An 11,650-nucleotide genomic window follows, 5' to 3' on the forward strand; every position below is an offset into this window, starting at 1 on the left:
GGGCCATCCTGGGAACTGACCGATCACGGATAAAGGCGAGTCTTGCTATGGATTGGAAGTAATTTAAATTAAAAGCTGCCCTGTGGGGGAAAACCCTATGATTCCTTCCAGACAGAAAATCATCTTTTAAATCTGTGACTTCGTTCTCAGTGACTGGCTTTATTCTTTTCTTGATTCCCTTCATTTGATCTGCGATCTAGGGAGTAGCACACCATCATATGTGCATTCTAATGATAGAAAGCGTGGAAGGGGTAGAGAGGAGACAGGGAAGGACTACGCAGATGGCCCCAGACAAATGGGTGGGTTTTGGGGAAGCTGGAGTGGAGATCAGGACCTGAGGCTGAGGCACACCATGGAGTCTCATTGATGGAGGAAGCCCCGCAGAGGCAAGGGTGGTACTCAGATGCCCAGGGCTCACATCAATACCAGGGAGCGAGCAGCAAGACTGCTAGGAATCACCTGGTGGTCACTGAAAAGCTGCTGACACCCAGTTCCCGTGGCTGGGTGGGAGTTGGCCTGCTGATGGTTGGCCTGGCATTCTAGTGGCTGAACGGGGCTAGGTAGAGGAAAGGGCTGAGAAATGTAGAAGATGAAATAAGCATTTCACTTCTCCGGAAGTACATGGCAGTGTTATAACAGCAGGCCCTGCCTGGCCCTGCTTTCTCAGAGTGCAGGGTAAAGTTGTCTTCCAGGGATGGGGCTGACACCGCTGCCTGGAAGAATGACTGCAGGAGTAGGGAAGGAGGCAGTGGGTGGTACAGATAGGGCAGGGAACCTAGGTTAGATAGGGGCAGACAGTAGCTTTTCCTCTCCAGCAATAGTTATGCTCATTGACTATGATCAACTCTGGGACAGGAAATATGTAATATGGAGCTGCTGAAATGCTGAAACGCTGAGATCGTGGTGCAGGCAGACAGCAATGAAATCTGGGGTATAGGGAGGAACCGGTAGCTGAATTTCCATGTAACTGGTTCAATATGGGAGAGGGTTCAGAAGGCCAACGTCCAGATTTTTAAGAAATTCAGGTCACCTAGACGCTTCTTCTGTTAAAGTAGCTGGGAGCCCAGCAGTCCCGATTCTCTGCTCTGAACCGCCGCTCCACTCAGGCTGGTGACCACATGACGCCACAAGCCATCTGCCTTCAGACCTGCCTCCGGCTCCACCTGCCGCAGCCTGCCTTTTTCTCATTCCACCTCCATCTCCAGGGTGGCCCATCTACAAGGCTCAGCTCAAGCCCCCATCTCCTTTTACAAGCTTTCTGCCTCAGTTTCACATTTTTACCCATCATTATGTGGGTAAAAATTACTATGAACTTTATTGGGAGAGGAAAAATGAGGCAAAGTGTCTGAAAATACCCATTAAACACCAAAGGGCTATACAATATGAGAAAGTTACATTTTATTAATAGTCATTATACTCACAAGAATATATTCTATTTTATGTAATAATATGAATAATCGACATTGTATATTATTTTGTAACAATGTTTCACTTGCATTAGCCTTATCTTCTCAGCCAGCTGGTGCACTCCTTGAGGGAAGGGATTCTGTCTTCTGTTAGCAAACATTGTTGCTTCTGCCAACACATTGCTGAGTGAAGGTAAGTGCCATATCGGTTGATTGACTGATTTCTTCTTGATCAGAAGAACCCACTTTGCAGATAAGAGAGAGAACAGGAGTCCAGGAGATTCCTAACAATGCTATTCAGGAGGTTGGCTCGTTCTAACAATGTGATTATCCTATCGTTGCCCTACATTAGAAATCCCAGCCTGCAATCCAGCTTGGAAGCTTGGCTCCAGAAGCCAGTGTCTCAAGAGCAAGGTGGAACATTAAGATCTTTTATGATCCAACCTCAGAAGCCACATAGCATCACTCTGCATAGTCTATTGGTTGAGGCAGTCACAAAGTTCCACCCTGGTCCGATGCAAGGGAACATAAACAACCTCCCCACCCCCATTTCTTGTTGAAGGTGGGAAGTGGCAAGGCTCAGAAAAGGGTTTGGCAAACTGTTTCTTAAAGAGAAGGATAGTGAATATTTTAGACTGGCATGTCATACAGTCTCTTGCGACTATTCAACTCTGCTGTTACAGCGTGAAAGCAGCCATAGACAAAATGGGCATAGCCATGTTCCATGGCCAGCCTGGACAAATAAAAAAACTTTAATTCTAAAAACAGGCAGCTCGTTCACAGGCCAGAGCTTGCCAGCCCCTGTTATAGAAGACTATGTCCAATGAAAGAAGTTGTATTTTTAAAAATACAATCTACCCTTTGCTCAGAGAGAGATAATTCTTTTATAACATATGAATGTCACCGGTATTAAAAAATTCCTCTAAGTCAGAGATGAGGCTGCCTCATAGAACCTTGGGATGCTTAAATGACTACTCACCATTTTACCATGTCAAGGAGACATCACAAATCCAGCTGAAAGCTGTTTAAGCCAATAAAACCCTTCTCCCATTCCGTTTCCCACTCCCTTCCCGTCAGCATATTATCCTAGAACATTATCAGGTGACAATGAAGGAGTCTATGCCACCTTTGCTCCCAGTGTGGCAGTCTTTTGTCTTTGGGCGCCCTGGGAGTCTGCTTTTCCTCTCTGTGGCTCCTGGCATCCTATGACCTTCACCCGCCAGCCAAGAACCCTCGTTCTGGAATTTGCTCAATATCTCAGCACCAGCAGGATTGCTTAGGTCCTTCCATGAATGTAGAATCAGACAAATACCAAAACTGAAGAAGGGTAAAAGTTATATATATATTTCATTTATTTATTTTTTTAGATGGAGTCTCACTCTTGTTGCCCAGGCTGGAGTGCAGTGGTATGATCTCGGCTCACTGCAACCTCTGCCTCCCAGGCTTAAGCGATTCTCTTGCCTCAGCCTCTCCGGTAGCTGGGATTATAGGCACATACCACCAGGCCCGGTTGATTTTTGTGCTTTTAGTAGAGACAGCGTTTCTCCTTGTTGGCAAGGCTGGTCTTGAACTCCTGACCTAAAGTGATCTGCCTGCCTCAGCCTCCCAAAGTGCTGGAATTACAGGCATGAGTCATCATGCTCAGCTGTAAAAGTTAAATATTTAAAGTCTAAAAAGCAATGCTGGCTGTCACCAGCTTGTCAGGGAATGTAAGGTGTTAGTTGGAGATCATCTTGTCTAACTTAGACAGAAAAGTGGCAAAAGAGTGGCCAATGCAGAATCTTCCAGGATCCTTTGCTAAGCCCCTGGCTGGATTGCTATAGCTCCCTGATTACCATCAAATGTGTAGATCTCCGTTACACAGTGGCTTGCCAGTGCTGAATGCTCAGCTCTGATCCATCACCTCGGTTCCCTCCATCTGTTTAAAATGCTGCTAGCTCTGTTTTCCATATTCTTATTCTCCCATCTTTCCTCTCTCTTTTATTCCAGTGTGTGTGTGCACGCACACACGCACACCTACATACACACTTACTCCTTTAACACATCTCTTACACAGAATGAATAGAGCCAGAGGCCTTATGACTACAGCTAAACCCACATGAACTGGCAGGAACTGATTTTTTTAAGTTTTTTTAAAGCCCTGAGGTTGAGATTGTTCTATTGCTTAACTCAGACCACAAATAGTCTTCTTGTGAATACACAGGTTGGAGGTCTCATGCCAGGGTAAGTCCTGACTCCCCTGAGCCCTCCTGGCCACTGGACCACACTTCAGTGATGGAGTGTGGGCAGCGGTCCTGGAAAACCCTCTGACCACTGTGTGTTTGAGATGGCCCACAGGAGAAGGCATGCTGGAACTACAATTCCCTTGTGAACTTGGGAGTTTATCTTCTTCCCTGTGGTTTGTCTTTTCTCCTCCCACAGAAGTTTTCTGTGACAAACTGATTTCCTTATTGAATTAAATACATTTTTGTCCATCTGATTATGCTGGAAAATTGTATACAGAATGGAAAATATCCTGCAGTTCCTCCCTACATAAGTCTGTGTGTGAATGGATCCAGCAAGAATGAAAACATTGAGCTTTTTTTTCCTGTGGGCTCTTGGTACGGTTTTATAGGTACTCGGGTCTGGATCTAGAACACAAATCAATTGCAAACCAGTGGACCATGCTTTCCTTGTAGCAGCCATGCCCCATATCCTGTCTGTGACCTATTCCCCCATTAGATTTCACTTCTAGATGGCAATGACTTATTGAAGCATTTGATGTAGGCCTGAGAAGCAGGCACTGATGTTGGACTGAAGGAAAAGCACCTTCGTTTGGGGGCATGATGGATGGGATCTGGCATGATGTAGGTCAGAACCATAGCTCCTTTTCCCAGGGTCGCCAGATGCCAACCCTTGGACTTGAACTCCCAGCCTCCAGAATCATGAGCCAATAAATTTCTGCTCGTTATACATCACCCAATGTGTGGTATTCTGTTGTAACAGCACAATATCTCTCTGTGCCCTTGAGAGATACTGTTACCTGGTGCAGCGGGAATCCCACACACAGTGGGAGAGCCAGTCACAATGACTTTCTGCCCTAGTGGCTGGATGAGGGCCCCCAAAGGCTCCATGCTGTGCCATCAACTCTTTAATTACCAAATTAAGGGAGGAGTGGTCCAGGGTGTCTTAGGAGAGAACTGAGGTTTCCTGGATGGTGGTGGGGATCTTAGCAACTGGGGTTAGTGATGGCCTACCAACCAATATAGAAGCATTTCAATATTTTAACAGCTAGTTTAGCTGTATTGTTGAGTTTCACCTGAATAATAGTTCTGCTTGGACATGCCTTGTGTATCAGGCCAGGGTCGATGGTTATGAATTTTCCTGCTTACCACGTAGTAATCCCCAGATCATTCTGAAAGCTCCAACAAATCACTTAAGCTCAATTACTAAGATGCACCCAAAGCCAAACCCAGAAGTGCAAAGCACGAAGATGGTAGAAATTGATCTGGAGAGCAATGGCAAGAACTGCCCACTTCCCTGAGCAAAGTGGTGGCATCTAGTAGTAGGGAGGGCGGCTGTGTTGAGTGTCCACAGTATGACAAATGTCTTCAGAACCTGCAGTCAGTGAAACAAGTCTGAATCCTTGTAAGTTCCTCAGTATCTATAAACCTCTGAAAAATTGACATAATTATAATACCTCATAGAAAGTCACAAGTAGAAATGAAAATTTTAGCCAAAAGGAAAGCTGAGTCCGAGTTCTTCCACCGAGTTGTCAAAATGGACCACAGGACTCATCAGGGCTCTGATTTGATTCTAGGTGATCAAATGATTTGGCTGTGTTCCCACCCAAATCTCGACTTGAATTGTATCTCCCAGAATTCCCACATGTTGGGGAGGGACCCAGGAGGAGGTAATTGAATCATGGGGACCAGCCTTTCCCATGCTATTCTCATGATAGTGAATAAGTCCCAAGAGATCTAATGGATTTATCAGGGGTTTCCACTTTTGTGACTTCCTCGTTTTCTCTTTGTGCTGCCATGTGAGAAGTGCCTTTGGGGCCAGGTATGGTGGCTCATGCCTGTAATCCCAGCACTTCGGGAGGCCGAGGTGTGTGGATCACCTAAGGTTAGGCGTTTGAGACCAGCCTGGCCAACATGGTGAAACCCTGTCTCTACTAAAAGTGTAAAAATTAGCCAGGTGTGGTGGCACACGCCTGTAATCCCAGCTACTCAGGAGGCTGAGGCAGGAGACTTACTGGGAGGCAGAGGTTGCAGTGAGTGAGCCAAGATGGAGCCATTGCACTCCAGCCTGGCTGACAAGGGTGAGACTCTGTCTCAAAAAAAAAAAAAAAAAAGAAGTACCTTTGGACTCCCGCCATGATTCTGAGGCCTCCCCAACCATGTGGAACCATAAGTCCAATTAAACCTCTTTTTCTTCCCAGTCTTGGATATGTCCTTAGCAGCAGCATGAAAACAAACTAATACACTAGTAATGTAATCTAAGTCCAGGAACAGGGAGTTCAGGGGGGAGATATCAGTCCGCAAATACTGGAAAATGGTGTTATCTTTAAGATAATGAAGCAGCATTCTGGAGTTTATCAATGTCCTTTGAGTTTGATTAGTGCTATGGTTTGAATGTGTCTCCCAAAGTCCATGCGTGGAAGACTTGGTCCCCAATGTGGTACTGTTGGGAGGTGGGGCCTAATGGAAGGTGTTTGGGATATGGGGACACCACCCTCAAGCATGGACTAATGCTATTATCTCAGGAGGAGTTTCCCTATAAAAGGACAAGTTTGGCCCCTCTTGTTCTCTCTGTCGCTCCCCCACTCTTTTTGCTTTTCTACTTGGGATGATACAGCCAGAAAGCCAAGTCTTGGACTTGGACTTCCCAGTCTCCAGAATCATGAGCCAATAAATTTCTGCTCAATATTAATTACCCATTGTGTGGTATTCTGTTGTGACAGCATAACACACACTAAGACAGTAAGAGCCAATTTCCCAGCCCATGATTATCTCCAAGTGTTTCAACAAAATTAGATTTCTGAATATGCAAAGTTTGGAACCAACACCACAGGTGACCTCGTGAAGGCATGGCCCATTCTCTAAAACCAACTTACGAAGCCAACTCATATTGGAAGGTACGTCTCTACCTCTCTAATAACTTCTCTTCCCTCATTCTCCTCTCTCTTGTTCCACTTTTCTTCTTTCTTCTTCATTTTCACAATGGACCGTGTCTCTTTCAAATTCTTATGTTGAAATTCTAACCCTCAGTGTGATGATATTTGGAGGCAGGGCCTTTGGGAGGTACTTAGGTCATGAGAATCAAGCTCTCATGAATAGGCTTTTATAAAAGAGACCCCAGAGAGTTTTCTTGTCCTCTGTCTGCCTTATGAGGTGATATGGCTTGGCTCTGTGTCCCCACCCAAATCTCATCTTGTAGCTCCCATAATTCCCACATGTTGTGAGAGGGACCCAATGGGAGATGATTGAATCATGGGGGCAGGTCTTTCCTGTGCTGTTCTTGGATTAGGGAATGGGTCTCATGAGATCTGATGGTTTTGAAAATGGGGGTTTCTGTGCACAAGCTCTCTTTGCCTGCTGCCATCCATGTAAGATGTGACTTGCTCCTCCTTGTCTTCTACCATGATTGTGAGGCCTCCCCAGCCATGTGTAACTGTAAGTCCAATAAACCTCTTCCTTTTTTAAATTGCCCAGTCTTGGGTTTGTCTTTATTGGCAGTGTGAAAATGGACTAATTAGAAGTGAGCAGTCTCCAACCTGGAGGAGGACTTTCATCAGAACCTCACGATGCTGGCACCCTGATACTGGATTTCTCCCCTCCAGAACTGTGAGAAATAAGTTTCTGTTGTTTATATATCACTCAGTCTATGGTACTTTGTTAGAGCAGCTCAAACTGGCTAAGACAATCCTCTTTATTGCTTCATCCTTTTTCTCCTTTTGCTTTGTTTTATTTATCACTGGGAGCCTTTATTAATATATTTTCTTCCTGTGCCTCATCTTTCTGTTCACTCTGTTTTTCCTTCTTTTTTTTTTTTTTTTTTCTGAGGCAGAATCACATTCTGTCACCCAGGCTGGAGTGCAGTGGCATGATCTTGGCTCACCACAGCCTTGACCTCCAGGGCTCAAGTGATCTCCCAACCTCAGCCTCTTGAGTAGCTGGGACTACAGGTGCACACCATCCTGCCCAGCTAATTTTTGTTATGTTTTGTAGAGATGAGGTTTCACCATGTTGCTCAGGCTGGTCTTGAACTCCTGAGCTCATCCACTTCAGCCTCCCACAGTGCTGAGATTATTTCTTCAAGTGTGTTATTACTTTAGATGAGCTCAAATGTAATATCTCAAGTGGTAGCAATCATATATAAGGTACACAGAAGCAATTTGGTAAGGAGAATTCACCCCAACTCCACCAGCTGAAGCACTCTGATTCCTCTGGAAACAACGTAGAAACGCCAAGGCATCAGAGAGTAAGAGACTCAACAGGTGTCCAGCACAGGCCCAAGGAAAGACCTGGGTCTCCAGCACCACACTGCACTGTCACTCATTAGATCTCCCTCTCAGAGAGCCCTCAGTGGTTTTCGTTTCCTTCTTCTTCTGATTCCAAATTTGCCAATCTTACAACAAACGTAATTGTTGAAGGACATCAGTATTGGGAAAGTAAAAGCCCTGGTCGTGGGATAGGAGTCATCCAGTCCTTGGCGTAGGGAGATTCTCTCTGCCGAAAACGTCCAGGTTTAGTTTACATCACTGTCTTCCTGCATCTGTTCATCTTGGAGCACCGACCTATTTGAGTTCTTGAAAGTCAGCAAGTCTAAAGACCACTCACTGACCAGTGGCAGGTTCACCAAGACTAGGTCATCCTGGAGGCCTCATGGTAGGCAGCAGGCAGGCCTGCAGGCAGTCTGGACACTTCCCATTGTGTTCAGCGTCCCATGAGGATGTGTGTAATTGCAACAATCTGGAAGCCGTAAAAATCCTCAGGACTGAGCAAACTATGATAGGGATGGCCTGAGTTCACAGGTGCTCCCCAAGAAGAGCAGATGGAGAGGTGTCTTATAAATAAGAAATTTGACTGTTATGACAACTGCGTAGCAGCATGAAAGCGTCTGACATGGTGTTAACAGACAAAATGATAATGACATGTAATTAAATAGCACTAAATCGTATGTAGGCATCAGGATCAAGACTGGAAGAATGGAGGTGTGAAAACATAGACAGTTGATTATTACATTCTGAGTGTAAATGTTTTAAAAACTTTAAGTTTTGTAATAGCCAGTTTTCACTATTATAATACTGCATGACAACCCCCAGACTCTCAATAGCTTATAACAACCAATGTTTACTTCTTGCCAACTGATTTGCAGGTTGATCATAGGCCAGGTGTGGGTCAGCATGCTTAGGCTGTACCCAAGACTTTAAGTTAGATTCAGGTCTGCTCCATGTATCTTCCTTCTGAGATTGATCACAAACACCAACATGACCTGGACCGTAGCTTTCTCTTAGCAGAGATCCCAAAATTAAGAGGGGCAAGTGAAGACATGCGATATCTCTTAAGCTGTCTTCCTGGAACGGGAGTGTGTCACTTCTGCTCACATTCCCCTGGCCAAAGCCAGCTGTGACGAAGCCCACAGGCAGTGGGATAAGGAAGTATACTCCATCAAGGGAAACTGTTGAATTGTGTCCCATCAACTTCACATGCTGAAGTCCTTACGCCTAGTACCTCGTGCTATGACCTTGTTTGGAGACAGAATCTTTACAGAGATAATCAACTTAAAAAGATGTTATCAAAGTAGTCCCTAATCCAACATGACTGGTGTCCTTATAAAAGGAAGTAATTTGGTCATAGAGACAGAAAGGGAAGACCATGTGAAGACTTAAGGAGGAGATGGCCATGTACAAGTCAGAGAGAGAGGCCTGGATTCTTCTCTCACAGCCCACAGGAGGAACCAACCCCCCCAACACCTTGATATCAGACTTCAGCCTGTAAAGCTGTGAAAAATAAATGTATTTTGTTTAGGTCACTCTAGCAAACTAATACAGAAGATTGGTAAGAGAAGGAAAGGAAGGAAGAATTAAGGACAGATAATGCAGTCTATGATGATGTTATTCTGCTAATCATTTTTAGAATTTAATTTCACATACTGGGTCGGGTGTGGTGGCACATGCCTATAATCCCAGCATTTTGGGAGGCCAAAGCATGTGGATCACCTGAGGTCATGAGTTCAAGACCAACCTGACCAACATGGAGAAACCCCATCTCTACTAATAATACAAAGTTAGCCGGGTGTGGTGGCGCGTGCCTCTAATCCCAGCTACTTGGGAGGCTGAGGCAGGAGAATTGCTTCAACCTGGGAGGAGGAGGTTGTGGTGAGCCAAGATCGCGCCATTGCACTTCAGTCTGGGCAACAAGAGCAAAACTCTATCTCAAAAATAAATAAATAAATACATTTAACATAGTAAAGAATTCATTGAAAGTTCTTTTCTCATTAATAATACATCTATAACAACAATCACAACAGCAACAATTAATCAAATAAAACTCAAGCACTACTATATGCCAGGTGTTGTTCTAAGCTCTCTCTATAAATAAATGTATTTAATCCTTAAAACAAAATAGTGTCTACAAAGTAGGAACTATTGTTATGTCCGACTTAAAAGATGAACAAGTCGAGACCTTGTTACTGGTAGTTAGGCATGAGTGGGGCAGGACAGGGCCCCCCCACCCACTAGAAATGTTAGGTGATGGTGGGACTTATCTCATTGCCGCTCTAAAAATGACAATTTGGCAGCACCACTGAGAGGCCATTTCCTGAAGCTCCACACCTGTTAACATCAAAATGTTAATTGAATGCAGTCGCCAGGGAGAAGCAGCTTCCTGGGCATGCGTGTTAAGAGACAAAAACGGTCACCTGTGATCTTTCGGAGGCACACGCCACCAGAAAAGGGAAGAAAGCTTCAGATGGGCACGTGGATAATTCCCTACACCTGCAGGTGCTCAATTCCCAAGGGTAAGGAAAGCACCGGGCATGCGGAAAGTCCACGCTGAGAGAAGGATCATGGGAAAGAGGTGAGCCTAAAAGCAAGGTTAAAGGCCCTTTTTTTTTTTTTTTTTTTTTTTTTTTTTTTTTTTTTTTTTTTTTTTTTTTTTTTTTTTTTTTTTTTTTTTTTTTTTTTTTTTTCCTGTCTTCTTTTGCTCTCTTTTCTCTCTTCGAACTTCAGGTGCCTACTTTGGTCTCTTTCAAGCAAATTTTCCTTTCTTTCCTGTTCTAAAGCCTTTTTAGTGAACTTTCACTCCTGCTCTGAAGCTTGCCTGGGTCTCTTTTTCTGCTTTATGCTCCTCAGCCGAATTCTTTCTTTGGAGTAGGCAAGGACTGAAGTTGCTGTGGATGCATATGGATTCACTGCTGGTCATGTGGGGTAACTCAGATCTCTTTCACCAGTAACAGCCCAGAGAAGCTAAGCCACTTGCCAAAGCTCACACAGCACAGTGGCAGAGCAGGGATATATCCCAAAAGAGTTCTATTTGCAGAGCCTGAGCCCCTAATCATTATGCTATACACCATCTCTCATAGTCAATACTGTATTTTCTCCGATACATTTGAATGATTGTCCACATCAGGCAGACAAGTTTTATTTCTTATAGGCTGCAATCTTACGTGATCTGGGCCCTGCAGACCTCCTTGGCCTCATCTCAAATCACTCTGTTCTTCACTTCAGGCACATTGATCTTTTTCTTAAACATGTCAAGCCTGTCCCTGCCTTTGCTTAAAGCCTTTGCATTTGCTGTTCCTTCTTCCTGGAATGCCGTTCCCCCAGATCTTTGCTGGATGCATTGTTTTTTTTTAGGCGGATTTTTGCTCTCATTGCCCAGGCTGGAGTGCAATGTTGCAATCTTGGCTCACCACAACCTCCGCCTCCTGGGTTCAAGCAATTCTCCTGCCTTAGCCCCTCTGAGTAGCTGGGATTACAGGTGAGTGCCACCATGCCAGGCTAATTTTGTATTTTAATAGAGACGGGGTTTCTCCATGTTGATCAGGCTGGTCTCGAACTCCCAACAGGTGATCCGCCCACCTCAGCCTCCCAAGGGGCTGGGATTACAGGCGTGAGCCACCGCACATCTTTTTGTTGTTCAAGTCTCAGTTTAAATGGGGTTATTCCCTAGAGAGGTCTTTTCCAACCACCTGTCAAAGCAGCTAACCCCACCCTAGTGACTCTTTATCTTATCTCGTTGTTTCCTTTTTTTGTA

The 11,650-nt window shown here is 44.8% G+C and overlaps 1 long non-coding RNA gene across 2 annotated transcripts; it reads left to right on the top strand.

Moving 5' to 3' along the window:
• The first annotated feature begins 204 nt into the window (after positions 1–204).
• LOC119470178 lies at positions 205–11,308 on the top strand. 2 transcript variants are annotated; one of them, XR_005199048.1, is made up of 4 exons: positions 205–299; positions 1,026–1,599; positions 10,259–10,471; positions 11,276–11,308. It is a non-coding gene; the product is annotated as an uncharacterized LOC119470178 (long non-coding RNA). The 2 variants fall into 2 exon arrangements; XR_005199047.1 differs by having other exon boundaries at positions 1,502–1,599.
• The last annotated feature ends 342 nt before the right edge of the window (positions 11,309–11,650 follow it).

The sequence above is a fragment of the Cebus imitator genome, unplaced genomic scaffold (genome assembly GCF_001604975.1).
Source record: "Cebus imitator isolate Cc_AM_T3 unplaced genomic scaffold, Cebus_imitator-1.0 Scaffold24, whole genome shotgun sequence".
Lineage (NCBI taxonomy): Eukaryota > Metazoa > Chordata > Mammalia > Primates > Cebidae > Cebus > Cebus imitator.